Below are 13,451 nucleotides of genomic sequence, written 5' to 3'. Positions count from 1 at the left end.
TTCCCGCAGTTCAGTCCGACGATTGGCGATTCGCTTAATTGCTCTGCTAAACTGTAGCGTTGCATTTTTGAGGAGCGAAAGAGTTTTCAGAGCTTGAGTGCGTGGAGTTCCTGTCACAGTCGAAACCGATGCTGTGGAGGCGGAGTGACGTTGAAGACATGACAGCGCATGAAGGCGTTTCTGTAGAGGCTTCAGAAATAATCAGATGAATAATGTCATGCTCGGGGATAAAAGGAGGCATCCTCTTTTCAAGCTTTTGACATTACTACTTGGACTAGATGCGGAAGCTTGCATTCGAATAGCTAGGACGGCTGTATGTATTCTCTAATTTGCTACATTTCTCGCATTTGCGACAAAATTGTTGTCATGTGCCGCCGATGACGATAATGGTCATCGTTATTGTAAAGAAAATGACGGATGGATGGTGCGAACAAGACAAAACCCAATTTCGACCGCCTAAGTGCTTGTAATAGTAAAAAGAAGGACAACCACATATACATTAAGCGCTACATTAGGGTTGATGAGGTACGAAACATGTGCTTGCTTGTTCAGCACATATAGGTGGGGCTTTACCACCACGTAATGTCTCACACCAATTCCGTTGATTGCTTTGCCTTCCGACAAAACAAAAGCTAGCTTCAATAAGCTGAGTGCGCCCCTCTACGGCAATAAAGTGTCATTGTTCGCTTAGTGAAATTTATCTGCGTTATCTTATATTAGAGCCGACTTACCGGTAAGGCATTTTTGCCGAAGCAGAATTCTATCAATGAATATTATCAATGGCGGCAATCGCATCGATACATGCGATTTGATTCTGCATATGGCTAGTGCGAAATTTGATGTTCTTAAAGTGGATCATCTTTAGGTGTGATTGTTGCCTTGGGGGGTTATCTAATAAGTGCCTTGTACTGTATCCTCAACGTCTACCAATCTTCTAAGGACCCATATGCGCTGTTATTCCATTAACCTAAAATGATATTATTAAAACACATTAGCAAGCATTCGTTCCATGGCGCTGCACTTGCAATAGCGCAAAGGATAGCCATGCGTTCATGGGTCGTATATGGCCCCCGGTATGCCTGTAGCTCTCTTATATTTGCGTGGGGGGCGTAGGGTAGATGTATGCATGTTTGCACTTTTATAAAATTTGACTATCTGCAGATTTGGCGATTGACGCGCTCATTAAAACAGACGTGTGAGCTGCATCATGATATCGCAAATAGTTTACAGCAGAAATTCACATATCGAATGGGCGCAGTGTTTGCGAACGTTCGAGATAACATATTTCTCTCTACTCAGGTTTTCCTCTTGATGCGAGCACAGTAGCCTCCCGATTTCTTTTTGTGCTTGAAACGTTCCGTTGGTAATAATTAAAATGAGCAAAGTAAAAAGTGCTTTAGGGTCGCAGCTCATCTTACGTGAAATGTGAGAATAAATCACGTGAAATACAGAATCAAAATCACGTGAAATACAGAATAAATTAAGAAGGGCAGAAAGAAATTAGGACATATTTTATCCTTGAAAGAATTGGCGCAAGAAGAAGAAATAAAAGCGACAACAGCAAGAAAAAAATATACATATAATGCAAAGCATTCATGGCATGAGCGTATTCAGCAAGATCCGACGCGGCATTCGGGTTACCCGGATACCGATGCACGAAGAAAGACTTCAAGTAAATGCCTTAGCGGCAGACAAAGGGTCGGGCGACTGACGTTGGCGTGCGCAGAGGCCAATTTGTGACGGAGTAACGAGAGCCAAAAAGCAACATCACTGAAAGCTCACCCGGTACAATCCCACAATCTAAGCAAACTGGCTGCCTTGTAGTCTCATCGGCAACGAAAGAGGCGCGGAGGCATATACTGCAGCAGACGTAGGAACCCACACAAAGGGATGCAGGAGCTACGAGAGAAGAAATACAAAGGAGCGGAAGGAGGAAAAAACAGAGGCAGAGCAGAGGAAGCAGCAGAAATGAAGGCCGGTATATCGCGCATAGAGGACGATCTAAATCAGCACCGCATATGCTGTTGCTTCGTTCCATCGCCGTGGGGGCACGACAGAATGCTTACACATGAAACAGCGTCCAATGAAAGCGCTTCCCGGGTTCGTGGAGGTAGAGTGAGGACGCTTACAAATACTCCTTTCTGTTTGCGATAGGCGCCCAATTTCGCTGTACGAATTAAAGAACGCCTAAAGAAAAAGCTGCGTGCAAGAAGCGCAGTAATCAGCCCCGCCGTCCCTTTCCCCAAAGTGCACATGGAGGTTTTACACATGTTTGCGTCGCTATATATGTGACACCGCAGATGCGTCAAATATAACATTACGACGATTCTACATCCTGTAGGTACCAATGTTGTGCGAAGCGGTCTGGCAAGTAGCTGGCTACGCAGCATCGTTTCGCTTCCTGCAAAGTCTTACCAGATGGACAAACATGTATGTGTAAGCCGAATGATTCGGCGAGTGGCATGGGCGCTTGTGTGACGACAGATACAAGGCGACGATGATAGCATGACCGCAACGGCATGCCCAGTGAATGACTGAATTTCATCGAAGAAACGTCACAAAGTTTTTCGTTGCATTCTAGGATAGGCCAGAAGGCGGTAGAATTTTGGGAGAATTGTCGCGCTCTCGGTTTTAGAAGCAAATTGATGTTATGCAATGTGACACGCGCGTACAGTGATAAGGCTAGCGGATTGGATTCCTGTGTTTGTTGCGCGCGCACGCATGCTCTCCCTCTTTGTTGCCACATGACGGCACACGTGAGGCTCGTCCCCTAAAAGCTTCAGTTGGCACTGGTGCGAGAAAATCATGCACGAGCCATTTGCTCAACGTATTCCGATAGCATTAGGCTACGGATACATTATAGCATAATTCTATCAAAGCGATCTGCGTTGTAAATTAAAACGATGCATGCGTGGCGACATGTTTGTTATTGCAGTTTATCGGGGCATGTTTGTTTTTACCCTCTCAAGCTTACAGGAACTGTCTGCGAATACATCTTGAGAAATAGAACGCCTCGCGAAGGTTGCCCATTCCTCTAGCAGAAAAAATTGAAATTCATGTGTCTTTCTGCAAAAAAAAAAGCAAGAAGTTCCAGCCTCACTCAAAGGTGAAGCAATGAAAGCGCTAGCACGGCTCAGCATTGCGCTGAAGTTGTTTCAGAACGCTAGCACCATGAGGAGCGGGCCAGTGGCATTGTGCGTGTTACTCATCGATGGTGAAGTTGACTTCCCTTTGGGCGCCCAAAAACAAGAAAGCAATGAGACGAGACCGAAGGAAAGCCCGCGCGTTGGTCAACATCGGCAGAAAGGACTACATAACTTCAGTCTCACGTTCGCCGTGGAGACGTGCACAGCGCTGCTCCGGAGGAACGTTACATTGCGTGGGCACAACGCTCGTGACATCAGTGCAGGAAGCGCAACGCTGCGCAGGCTGCGACCGAGCATATCGAGTGCAGCATGACGATGCCTCCACTAGGCTTCGTTGCTTTTGAAGCCAGACTTGCTTCACGTCTCTGGCGGCGTGTTAATCCTCGACGCACGGGCCATGCGTCGTCGATTGCAGGGCAGCGCGACAATACGTCGGTGCTGACGCCAACGGCCGCGGCGCGATTGCGCCTCGAGCGACTGCAGTGATCGTTATATCAACAACCATTCAAGCTTCACGAAATTTGGTGGGATGCCTCTAAATTTAGTATTACAAATGGCGCAACCCCCACACACGAACCAAGATTAGTGCAATTAGTGAAATAAGGAAGAAACAAGGCGGATGAAAATTTACAAAAATAGAGAATATAAATTATAAGCAGGCACGTGCAATTTAAGTTACTAATTGCTGTCGCGGCCGCCTCAAACGTTACTTCAGTCGCACACTCTTCCACGTATTCTGGGTCCCGGCAGACTCGTTTGATAAGGCCTTCCGCATTTAATTGGGCGTCTAATTGGAGTTCATTAAAGCGTGCGTTCTGTTAAGGAAGCGCAGCAGTCGCTAAAGGTGGCCAGCTAGAGCTTAGGTACCGCGGGTTTACTGCCGCCACCGTACTCTGGCGACGGGAAGAGTGAGGGGAAAGTCAATCCTTTCGGCAGCTTCGCTGGCAGCTAGCAAGATACTTCCGGGTAAAAGAAACAAAGGGAACATGAAAGAACACTGCGAAAACTAGGCGGTGGATCTTGCGTGACCGGCCTGCAGTATACACTTTAGGGAAGGCGCATGCTCTTGGGAAAGTGGTTGGCACCGCCATCCGGACAACGTCTGAAAGGCTTTTTCTTGATAAGCTCCTCTAATTAGCGACTGGGGAGCCCCGCTCTTAGGCCTAGGCTCTTGGAGTAAAGGTGCGCCAGTAGCAAAGAGTGGCTTGGAGGCCTTGCCCGAGGTGAAAACAAGGGCAGGTGAAAGAATGGAGGTTTTGAACTGCATTTTGTTGGTTCATTCAATCCTACTGCTGCTTTTTGCTCAGCGGCCTAGCACAGCTAGGCCCCTTGTTTTCTGAGTGGTAACGTTTTCTACGAGACGGGCCTGTGTAGCTCACCGTACCGTTTTTACTTTAGAGTGGGGTGTTGTTATGTTGGGCTAATTTATCAAAAATAACAAATGAAATGAAAGCTTCCTGCCCAATAACTGGAGTGGCTAAGTTCTTCTCAATTCCTGTACGTAGGCTGTGAATATGTTTTCGCTTGCAAGGATTTATTAGCAGATTTTCTAGACAATGTATTCCCAATGTATTGTATGAATTACAATACAGTTCTTTTTGGCTCACAATAATTATTTCACCATCTATTAGGTATCTTTATGCGTTCTGCTGTGGAAATTGGCGTCACAGTTCAAGAGATAGAACGGAAGTATATACTGACCTCCTAATTAGCAGATACAATGTCTACGAGGACAAGTATGACATTCACTGCAGTGCTAGGAAAAGTGAGATGAGCCGACGCTACCCTTGACAAAAGACCACTGCGAAAGATCGCAGCACGAGAATTATGAATATTCTAAATAAGCTTGGTCACCTTACTGCATCAGTGACAAAACTAACACCCACAGGAGAACAATGTCGCCTTAAATCCCATGGCCCTACCACCGAAGGTTCATCCAGGCAACCTAAGAGTCATTCACCGTAATTCCTTTCTTTTTCTTTACTCTGATTCCGTTTAAGAATGCCACATGCTGGAGAGCTAGTGCTCTATGTTTTATCCGCGGGCGCCTCGATCGAACCCGTCAAGAAAAAAAGCAACAAATCATTTCCAATATGCTTTTGTCCTTCTTGTCATTGTTGGCTTATATTCTGACTAATAAAAATCAGGTCCCTCGGTTTTCTTTCTTCCCGTTTATTACATTGTGGGGGTCTTGAAACCGGCAGCATTGATGCTTTCAGGTAGTACATGGGGGTTTATTGGGGAACTGCCTTCACCCAAAAAGTAGATAGCATGTTCTACATTCACTGCCATAGCTGGAAGTGGTGGCGCTGGATAATACTCCCAAGGTTAGTTCTACTAGAAAGACAAACATCATAGAAAGCGGATGGAATATGGCACCGTTGTAGCTCAGTTGGTAAGAGCATCGAACGTGTAAAGCGAATATGCGGGTTCGTATCCCGTGTGCGGAGAGTTTTTTTTCATTGGTGTTCATTTCTATTTATTTATCATGTCTTCTGTAATTCAATTAATAACTACAAATAATTTTCCCTTAGCGATCCTTTCCGTCATGGTTTGTTGGCTTATGTTCTGACTACACATAAGTGTAATTTTATACAATCTTTGTCAGAAGACAAATATAATGTTCAATTGCCTGGGATAAGAACAAGAATCCAGGATCACCAGTCAATCCCTGGAGTCTGGAGAGGAGTACGTTTATCAGTCAATTACTCACACGAACCCTGATCATGAGAGGGAAACTTACAGAAGAATAAAGATAGGTTATCAGTCCCTTTAAGGAATAGAAAACATGCTTATTGTCCTCGAAATATAAAACTTCATTCGGTGTATGTACGATCGCAAGAAACACTAATTCATGGTGCCGGAGAATATACGGCATCTGTGCACGAAATTCACGGTGTCATGCTTCAACAATGTGTGTGCCAACGACCAAGCGTTCATACAGAGAGCCGAATAATTCCACCATAAACGACCATCTCGCTGCTGCTCATAATATGGCAGGCTGCGGAGTGTTAAGCCAAAAGGCGGGTTTCAAAGCAGAGTATCAGAAAGAGGGAGCAAAGTAGGCATTACCAATGACATAATCATGATGATATAAGTATTGCAACATATTCGATGCTCCCGGTAGATTGGGCATAGGAGATTACCGCCAGACCATGCCAGCAGCAGCAGCAGGATTCCTTGTAGGATGCCGAAAGACCCGCAAAACACCATGCAGCGCTTTTCTTAATAAAAATGATCGGATTAGACAAGGTGACCTCATAGCAGACTTACAAGCCTTGTGCAAAAATTAAAAATAAGGAATAAGAACAATGTAAAAAGGATGAACGCGAACGAGACCTATACGAAAGCGTCAGATACAGTGGAAACAGGAAAGGAAAACTCACAGACGAGAGATAACTTACACGCCCCGAAATAACAAAAGAACAGCCCCGCTGCTCCGCCAACCTATGTCACGCTGCCGGCAATTCTTGAGTGACCAGGCAGGAAAAAAAAAATACTAAGAAACGAAGCAGCCGACGTGCCCCCGATGGTTCGTCCAATCCTTCCTTTTTTTTTTTCATTCTCCCGCTCATTGATTTCGTTCAAGTACATTGTCTGCTTCCGTTTGCCTTCCGTCATTTTTTTTGTTAGGTTTTAGAGGACGTTTCAACTATCGTGCACCAAGCATTAAAAATATGCAAATACCACGTAGGCGGACAAAACCAAAGTAATGTTCTTTGCCGTCACTTTTCGATGCTCAGGTTATCTTTTGCATGCCGCTAACTACGTAATTAGTCTTAATTCATTATTCAACTTCTCAACTATTATAATTAGCTGAAAAGTGTCAATGAAAACATTACATAAAACTGTATAAAACTGTTTCTCCGCGCGTGAAACAAGCCCGCCAATACACGCAAAGTGCCTCGAGCGGCCAGTCGCGCCGCAAATTTGCGTGTATTCGCGGGATTCCTTGCGTGCGAAAAAATCTAGGAGGAAATCATCAGAATGTCACAACTAAAGTTCTATGAGTACCCTTAAATAAGAAAATAAGAAGCTGACAATAAAACACCATAAGCAGTTAGCGTAGACTATGCAAAGGGAGAAACGTAATGTCACGTAAAAGAAAACAACGTCTTATAAATTCTCCAAATATTTAAGATATGTGAAATGTTACTCTCAATTTTGTAATATTATCTGCTGTTCTTTGCGATAAAATATTCATGTGTTATTCCGTGCTGCACGCTGAAGCAAAAAAATAACACAAGGTACAACAGAAACTTGTCACCAGGTCTTAAGGTTTACTGACTATATCAGGTAATATCTACGTAACTATACCTGCAAGGAGTGCAATGTCCTCGCTTTCATGTCATTGTAATCACGTGTTCACAGCGAATAAAGAAATAGAGGTCATCATACCTTGCTGGTGAAGCAGCGCACTGACACGGACACAGTGAAGACAAACAGGAAAAGACGACACGTGCTGCTTCACCAGCAAGGTATGATGATCACTCACCAACTAGCCCAACTTTCCACTTTAAAGAAATAGAGAATTGTCGAAGGCATAATTTTTTCTCCTAAATAAAATTTATGAGCACACAAATATGTCTTGTGCAACGTAAATAGGTTGCGGAGGACGCAAACCGCTGCAGCTTAATTAGATTGTACAACTGATTGGAACGAACTTAACTGGATGAAAAAAGAATAAATTTAGAATTACCAGCTCTCTCGCGCTTGAGCATTCACCATCACGGAAACGACACCACTTTCCGTGAAACTTGCTGTTAGCTTTTTCCACCGAAAACTCAGTTAGAAAACACAGTACTGGGATGAAAGTAGGCCACTGTGAACTAAGAGATTAGTGTACTGAGAAACACCCCGGCTGTGCAGATTATACTGAATGCAAACAGAAGGCGACTTTCTATACGTAGCTTATGCGCAGATAAGAGTAGAAAAAAGGAAAATAGCTCAGTTTGACGCTACTGCGTTTGTCACGTATCGTTCAGCTTTCTGAGCATGTGACGCCAAGGGAAGAAAGTAAGCTGGGCCGTGTTTGCGCTGCTTGGTTATTTTTTTAATCATTCCCAGCAAAAAAAAAACACGACGCGTGTTGCATTTTACGCCTCGCAAGTTGCCGCCGTGTTAGTTCGCAAACAAGCTGAATTGTTGTCGACCATGTTTTCAATAAGTAGGAGTACATTTTATTTATATTTTAATTGTAGTTTAACGCTCTTTTTTTGGTAACTCCCCTCCGAGCTTTTTTTTCTTTTTTGACTACTTCATTTCGTTTCTAACTCCTCTTGTGCACTGAATAAATTAGGTTCCAAAATTTCCCTACACTTTCTATGACTGACTGTAATGCGCCAGGCACAGTGACCCATATATGGACTGCGCACTACACAATGAAACCGCATGAATAATATTTCAAACAAATAAATCGTTTTAATATCTCTAGCTGTGCAACGAGCGGTCGGAAGATTTTTGACGACAGAGAGAGGAACACATTTAGAATAAGGACACCTTAATTTAGGAAAAGACAATTGGTCTCTTAGTTGAGCACTTTAGAAAATGTTTAGGACAACATGCGATTTTGGCTTATCAGATGCGCATATGCTTTCCCCATAACATTGTTTTCTGTCTTCTTTTTTTTGGTATCCTGGCACCAATCTGTAAATTGCTGCTTCTACCATTGCTTAAACAAAGCAGGATCTAGCACTCAAGAAAGGAAGCGCGAAAACCGCAATCACAGTAGGAGGAAATCAAAACTGCTTAGAAAGTATTGCACGCAGAAACTAATAAGGTTACAATTCGTCTGCCAGGCATGTTCGTTTCTTCAAGTTAATTCGATCTCCCTTTGTAACGTTAAACTTCGAACGTCCTGCATCGTCCCTTTGCGTGGGAGAGGGCGTGGGACGTCCTAAGCACAGCAAATATGCATGCATGCCTAGCGCCCAGTTGCACCAATAGGATGTAAGGTCTGGTTCAAACAAACACCAAATTAGTACACATGAAACCCTCAACAACTATCCCTGCTACCACACGGGAATATCAACAGTTATGATCAACAGAGATGATAGAGTGAGGCAATTTGCTGGTATTAGATTGCAGTTCGCCAAAACGGAGCAAATGTGTCGCAAGGCTAAAGCTTAGAGTTGGATGGTTAACAATAGCTGTTACCTAATTGGTGTAGATGCCTTCTTTGGGCCCTGCCAGCGGCTTGCGACAGCTCAAGTTAAACTAGAATCACAGGGCTCCAATGTAGGCAGGTCCTCCGGGAATCCGTAGTTTCTCCCAGAAAGCAGTAAATCCCTGAATCCCCTATTGGTCGACCTGCTTTATTCGGCGTAGCACATATGGAGCTCATTTATGGAGTGTAATGCGATTTGGTACGACGACTGAGTTAGACCGAGGAAGCGGAGAAATTTCTCTGGGAAATGAAACCCCGGGGATTTCGCAATTTCTTTCTCCCGCAAGACAACGTTGTCTGTCCAAGAGAGGACTAACTCGCCTGCAAGCTTTTCAGCAAGCGAGATAAAGGGAGAGTGACAGCTGGACAAAGATCCATCACTAACTTTTTCACTTAAAATGAATGATAGTTTCGTGCAGGTAGTTGTTTAATTTTTCTTATTTATCCGTTCTCCCTTGTTCTATTGAAGACAATTTTTGTTGAGATTCAATATTTTCTTGCGTGCGTTAGCGAGGTTTGTTCTTTGTAGAAAACGATGGCTTCTGGGCAGGCCCCATTTTTTAGCAAAAGTTTGAGTTCGCGCTTTAAACGGCAGCCCCAACCCCCCCGAGCGATGGGAGACCTTGTTGTCCAGCCCCGACCCACCGACCCAGCTCGGGCTGGCGGCTAGGGGCCAGGAACTGCTGGACGCATATGGGACCTGAGAAGAAGGTTCCACCCCATCTGGTGCCAGCGCGCACCAACCGTCACTAATGGCTCAGCACAAAAGTTGATTCTCTCTCTCTCTCTATAAAGACAAGTACTGCTTGCTGGGTCTGTTGGTTCATGTTGACAATTGAGAAAACCAGCGAAAAAATTGAGACGCAGAAATGACATAAAGAAGAGGCATCCGAATGTTGGACTAGCAACTGACATATATCTGAAACACGGATCACCCTCAAAAGCGCCAACGCATGCGCAGTGCGTTGGGGGTGTGGCGAAACCCTGTCATTCTCACAGTGAGCATATAGAGTGGAAGAACACCTACTCGCTTTTGTGAAAACTGAAGTTCAAGCGCTTGAAATAAAATGACGGAGGTGGAGATCCTACAAAATACCTCTCGTCGCCGACGCGTTTTTATTTAGTTCGACTGTTTTAGTTTACGCGTTTATTCGTTCTCATTTTTTTCCCGCATCGGTTTGAAGCACTTCGGGTCATTGCTTCTTTACTAATAAAGTAGTAAATTCGTTGATTTATTATGAGCCAGGAAGGGACGTCGCTAGATTTCATTTATTTCTTTTTTTTAGATGAACGCCTCGTTCCGGCTCAGCACTGAAGAGTGAGCGAGCCGTAAGTACCAGTAACACTTATCTAGCTCGCATGGCAAGTGCGGCTTGGCTTCAGAGAATAAATAAAGCAATGCAAACGAATTTCTGGCAAGGAGAATGTGAACTGTGCACGGTGGAAGATTACGACTCGACGAAGGGAGCGGGAGTTCTCGTCACACGAGCGGGGTCGCAAACAGGGGCCCCCATGCGTAAACGAATTTGCCTCGTGCACGCCGACAAACCCTGCGTGCCCACAATCTCCGCGGAAATATCTCGGCCCAGTGCTTCGTTCCGCGCTTCCTCATTTATGCTCCACCCGCCGCCGAGCTGAGGCTGGCGCGCCGCGGCAAGGCCTTCCCGGTCCGCTTCTTAGATTACGTTCGCTCGAGAGGGCATGAAAGTTGTGCGACTTCAGCGCTGTCACAGCAGAAAAGACGTGCACGGCACGACGCGGCATCGTGGTCGTGCTATTCCTAAGTGAAGAGGAGAACCGATGTCTCCCCCCTCCCCCTTTCCCATCATCTGTCCCTGAAATCTTTTTTTCTTTGTTCTTACACGATTGCGCATGTTTTTATGCCTGCACACGAGCGTAAAACATGCACTCTTTGCAGTCGCTGGCAAGCTCAACGCCGCTACCACAATGAAAATTTTGTCTTGTGAGAGAGACAGAAGTCATGATCTGCCCTCAACACACGTGTACACGTTAAGAAACCGTGTGCACGTGTGCGCGTTAAAGAAACCCAGGAGGTACAAAATTATTCCGGAATCTCTCACTACTGTGTGCCTCATAATCAGATCGTGGTTCTGTCGCGTAAAACCTCATAATTATTTTAATGACTTCCCCTCCGCCAAAAAGCGCTAGGCGTGAGAATATTTTTGCCTTAAACATGGCCTCTGACAATTCTGAGCAAGAATTTAGCAATAGCGTAACTCTGAGATATCGTAATGTACTACATTCGTGCTCAAGCTGTCTTACGCATTCTTGTTCAGATTAGCTCATTTGTGTACCTTCAAGTCAACGATTCTTTCTAAAAATTTTGCCATCGCTTGTCTGATTAAAGAACGCCAAGAAAAGTCAGGTTATATTAACCAGATAAGAATATTTTTTTTTGTTTCGCATGAATAAACCTGCAGCACATTTTTTAAAAATATTTTCAAGGAAACACTGGCACTTCTGTGAGAAAGTCCATTAAAGGACAATTTAATGCACGCTGTTTCCAGCAGTAGAAATAAGTTTCGTGTCTTCCTTTTCACGCGCAGCTGTGCGGTTTATTATACTGATACTGAGCATGGAGAGGCAAGTTCAGTCGAAGCCGCAGCGGACGCATTCAGATAATGGACATATGCAAAAATGATCCTCTACTGTGCTCCGCATGCGTGTTAAATGCGGAGTAAATAGTTAAAAAAGAAACAAGTTGGAGTTGCGTTACTAAGTAAACATCCGCAACACCAAAAATGTGACTGCAACCCTTAGATGAGACTGGGCAAGCCCGAAAATTTGCAAAGCTAAATGTTGGTGGCGTAATAGTTCTGCAGAAACCTGCAAGGTGGAGAGAAGTAATTAACTATGGGGAAATGAGTCATCCACCAAATCGTAGAAATCGCTACAAAAGAAACCTATACGGGTTCCTCGAAAGGAAAGCCTCGCATTTGAAGAAAAATTCTTCCTTGTGCGGGACGAAGACGGGTCGTGACGGATATAGGACCGCGTTCTGGTCTCCGCTGCTGCCGTGAGCGTGGTGGCCCAGACATTAGCGTTTCTGCTGAGCAGTAGAGTGCTGTATTTTATTTGCGATATAACTATGTTTTTCACTTCTCGTTGTATTTGTTTTATATGTACTGATATACTAAAGCCCCTCCCCTCTATAATGCTTCTTCTAAGCACTGACGGTAATAAATAAATAAGTAAATAAAGAAATAAATGCCACGCCACAGAGTACACACCGGTCTAAGCTGAATGAACAGTAAATGTCCAGCTAACTCCATCTGATCTTTCAGTGCGATTTGCAACTTTTACCTACTTGTGGCATTTGGATCTATCTATCTATCTATCTATCTATCTATCTATCTATCTATCTATCTATCTATCTATCTATCTATCTATCTATCTATCTATCTATCTATCTATCTGTCTGTCTGTCTGTCTGTCTGTCTGTCTGTCTGTCTGTCTGTCTGTCTGTCTGTCTGTCTCTCTGTCTGTCTGTCTGTCTGTCTGTCTGTCTGTCTGTCTGTCTGTCTGTCTGTCTGTCTGTCTGTCTGTCTGTCTGTCTGTCTGTCTGTCTGTCTGTCTGTCTGTCTGTCTGTCTGTCTGTCTGTCTGTCTGTCTGTCTGTCTGTCTGTCTGTCTGTCCGTCCGTCCGTCCGTCCGTCCGTCCGTCCGTCCGTCCGTCCGTCCGTCCGTCCGTCCGTCCGTCCGTCCGTCCGTCCGTCCGTCCGTCCGTCCGTCCGTCCGTCCGTCCGTCTGTCTGTCTGTCTGTCTGTCTGTCTGTCTGTCTGTCTGTCTATCTATCTATCTATCTATCTATCTATCTATCTATCTATCTATCTATCTATCTATCTATCTATCTATCTATCTATCTATCTATCTATCTATCTATCTATCTATCTATCTATCTATCTATCTTAAACCAACCGAGTTACTCAAATTGTCGACGAGCTTCGCCCACGAGGTATGGCTGAGATGCCTTTGTGGTCGTCTTATATTCGTCATTTCAGCTTCGTTATCTGACTCTTGTGGTGCAGTGGTGGCGTAGAGGTATAGAATGCGCCTCGCGTACAAGAGGACCGTGGTTCGAATCCCGGTGCCACGCAATTTCCCACCGGATTAAAAAAC

The sequence above is a fragment of the Dermacentor albipictus genome, chromosome 1 (assembly GCF_038994185.2).
Source record: "Dermacentor albipictus isolate Rhodes 1998 colony chromosome 1, USDA_Dalb.pri_finalv2, whole genome shotgun sequence".
Taxonomy (NCBI): Eukaryota; Metazoa; Arthropoda; class Arachnida; order Ixodida; family Ixodidae; genus Dermacentor; species Dermacentor albipictus.
Note: the sequence above shows the minus strand (reverse complement) of the source record.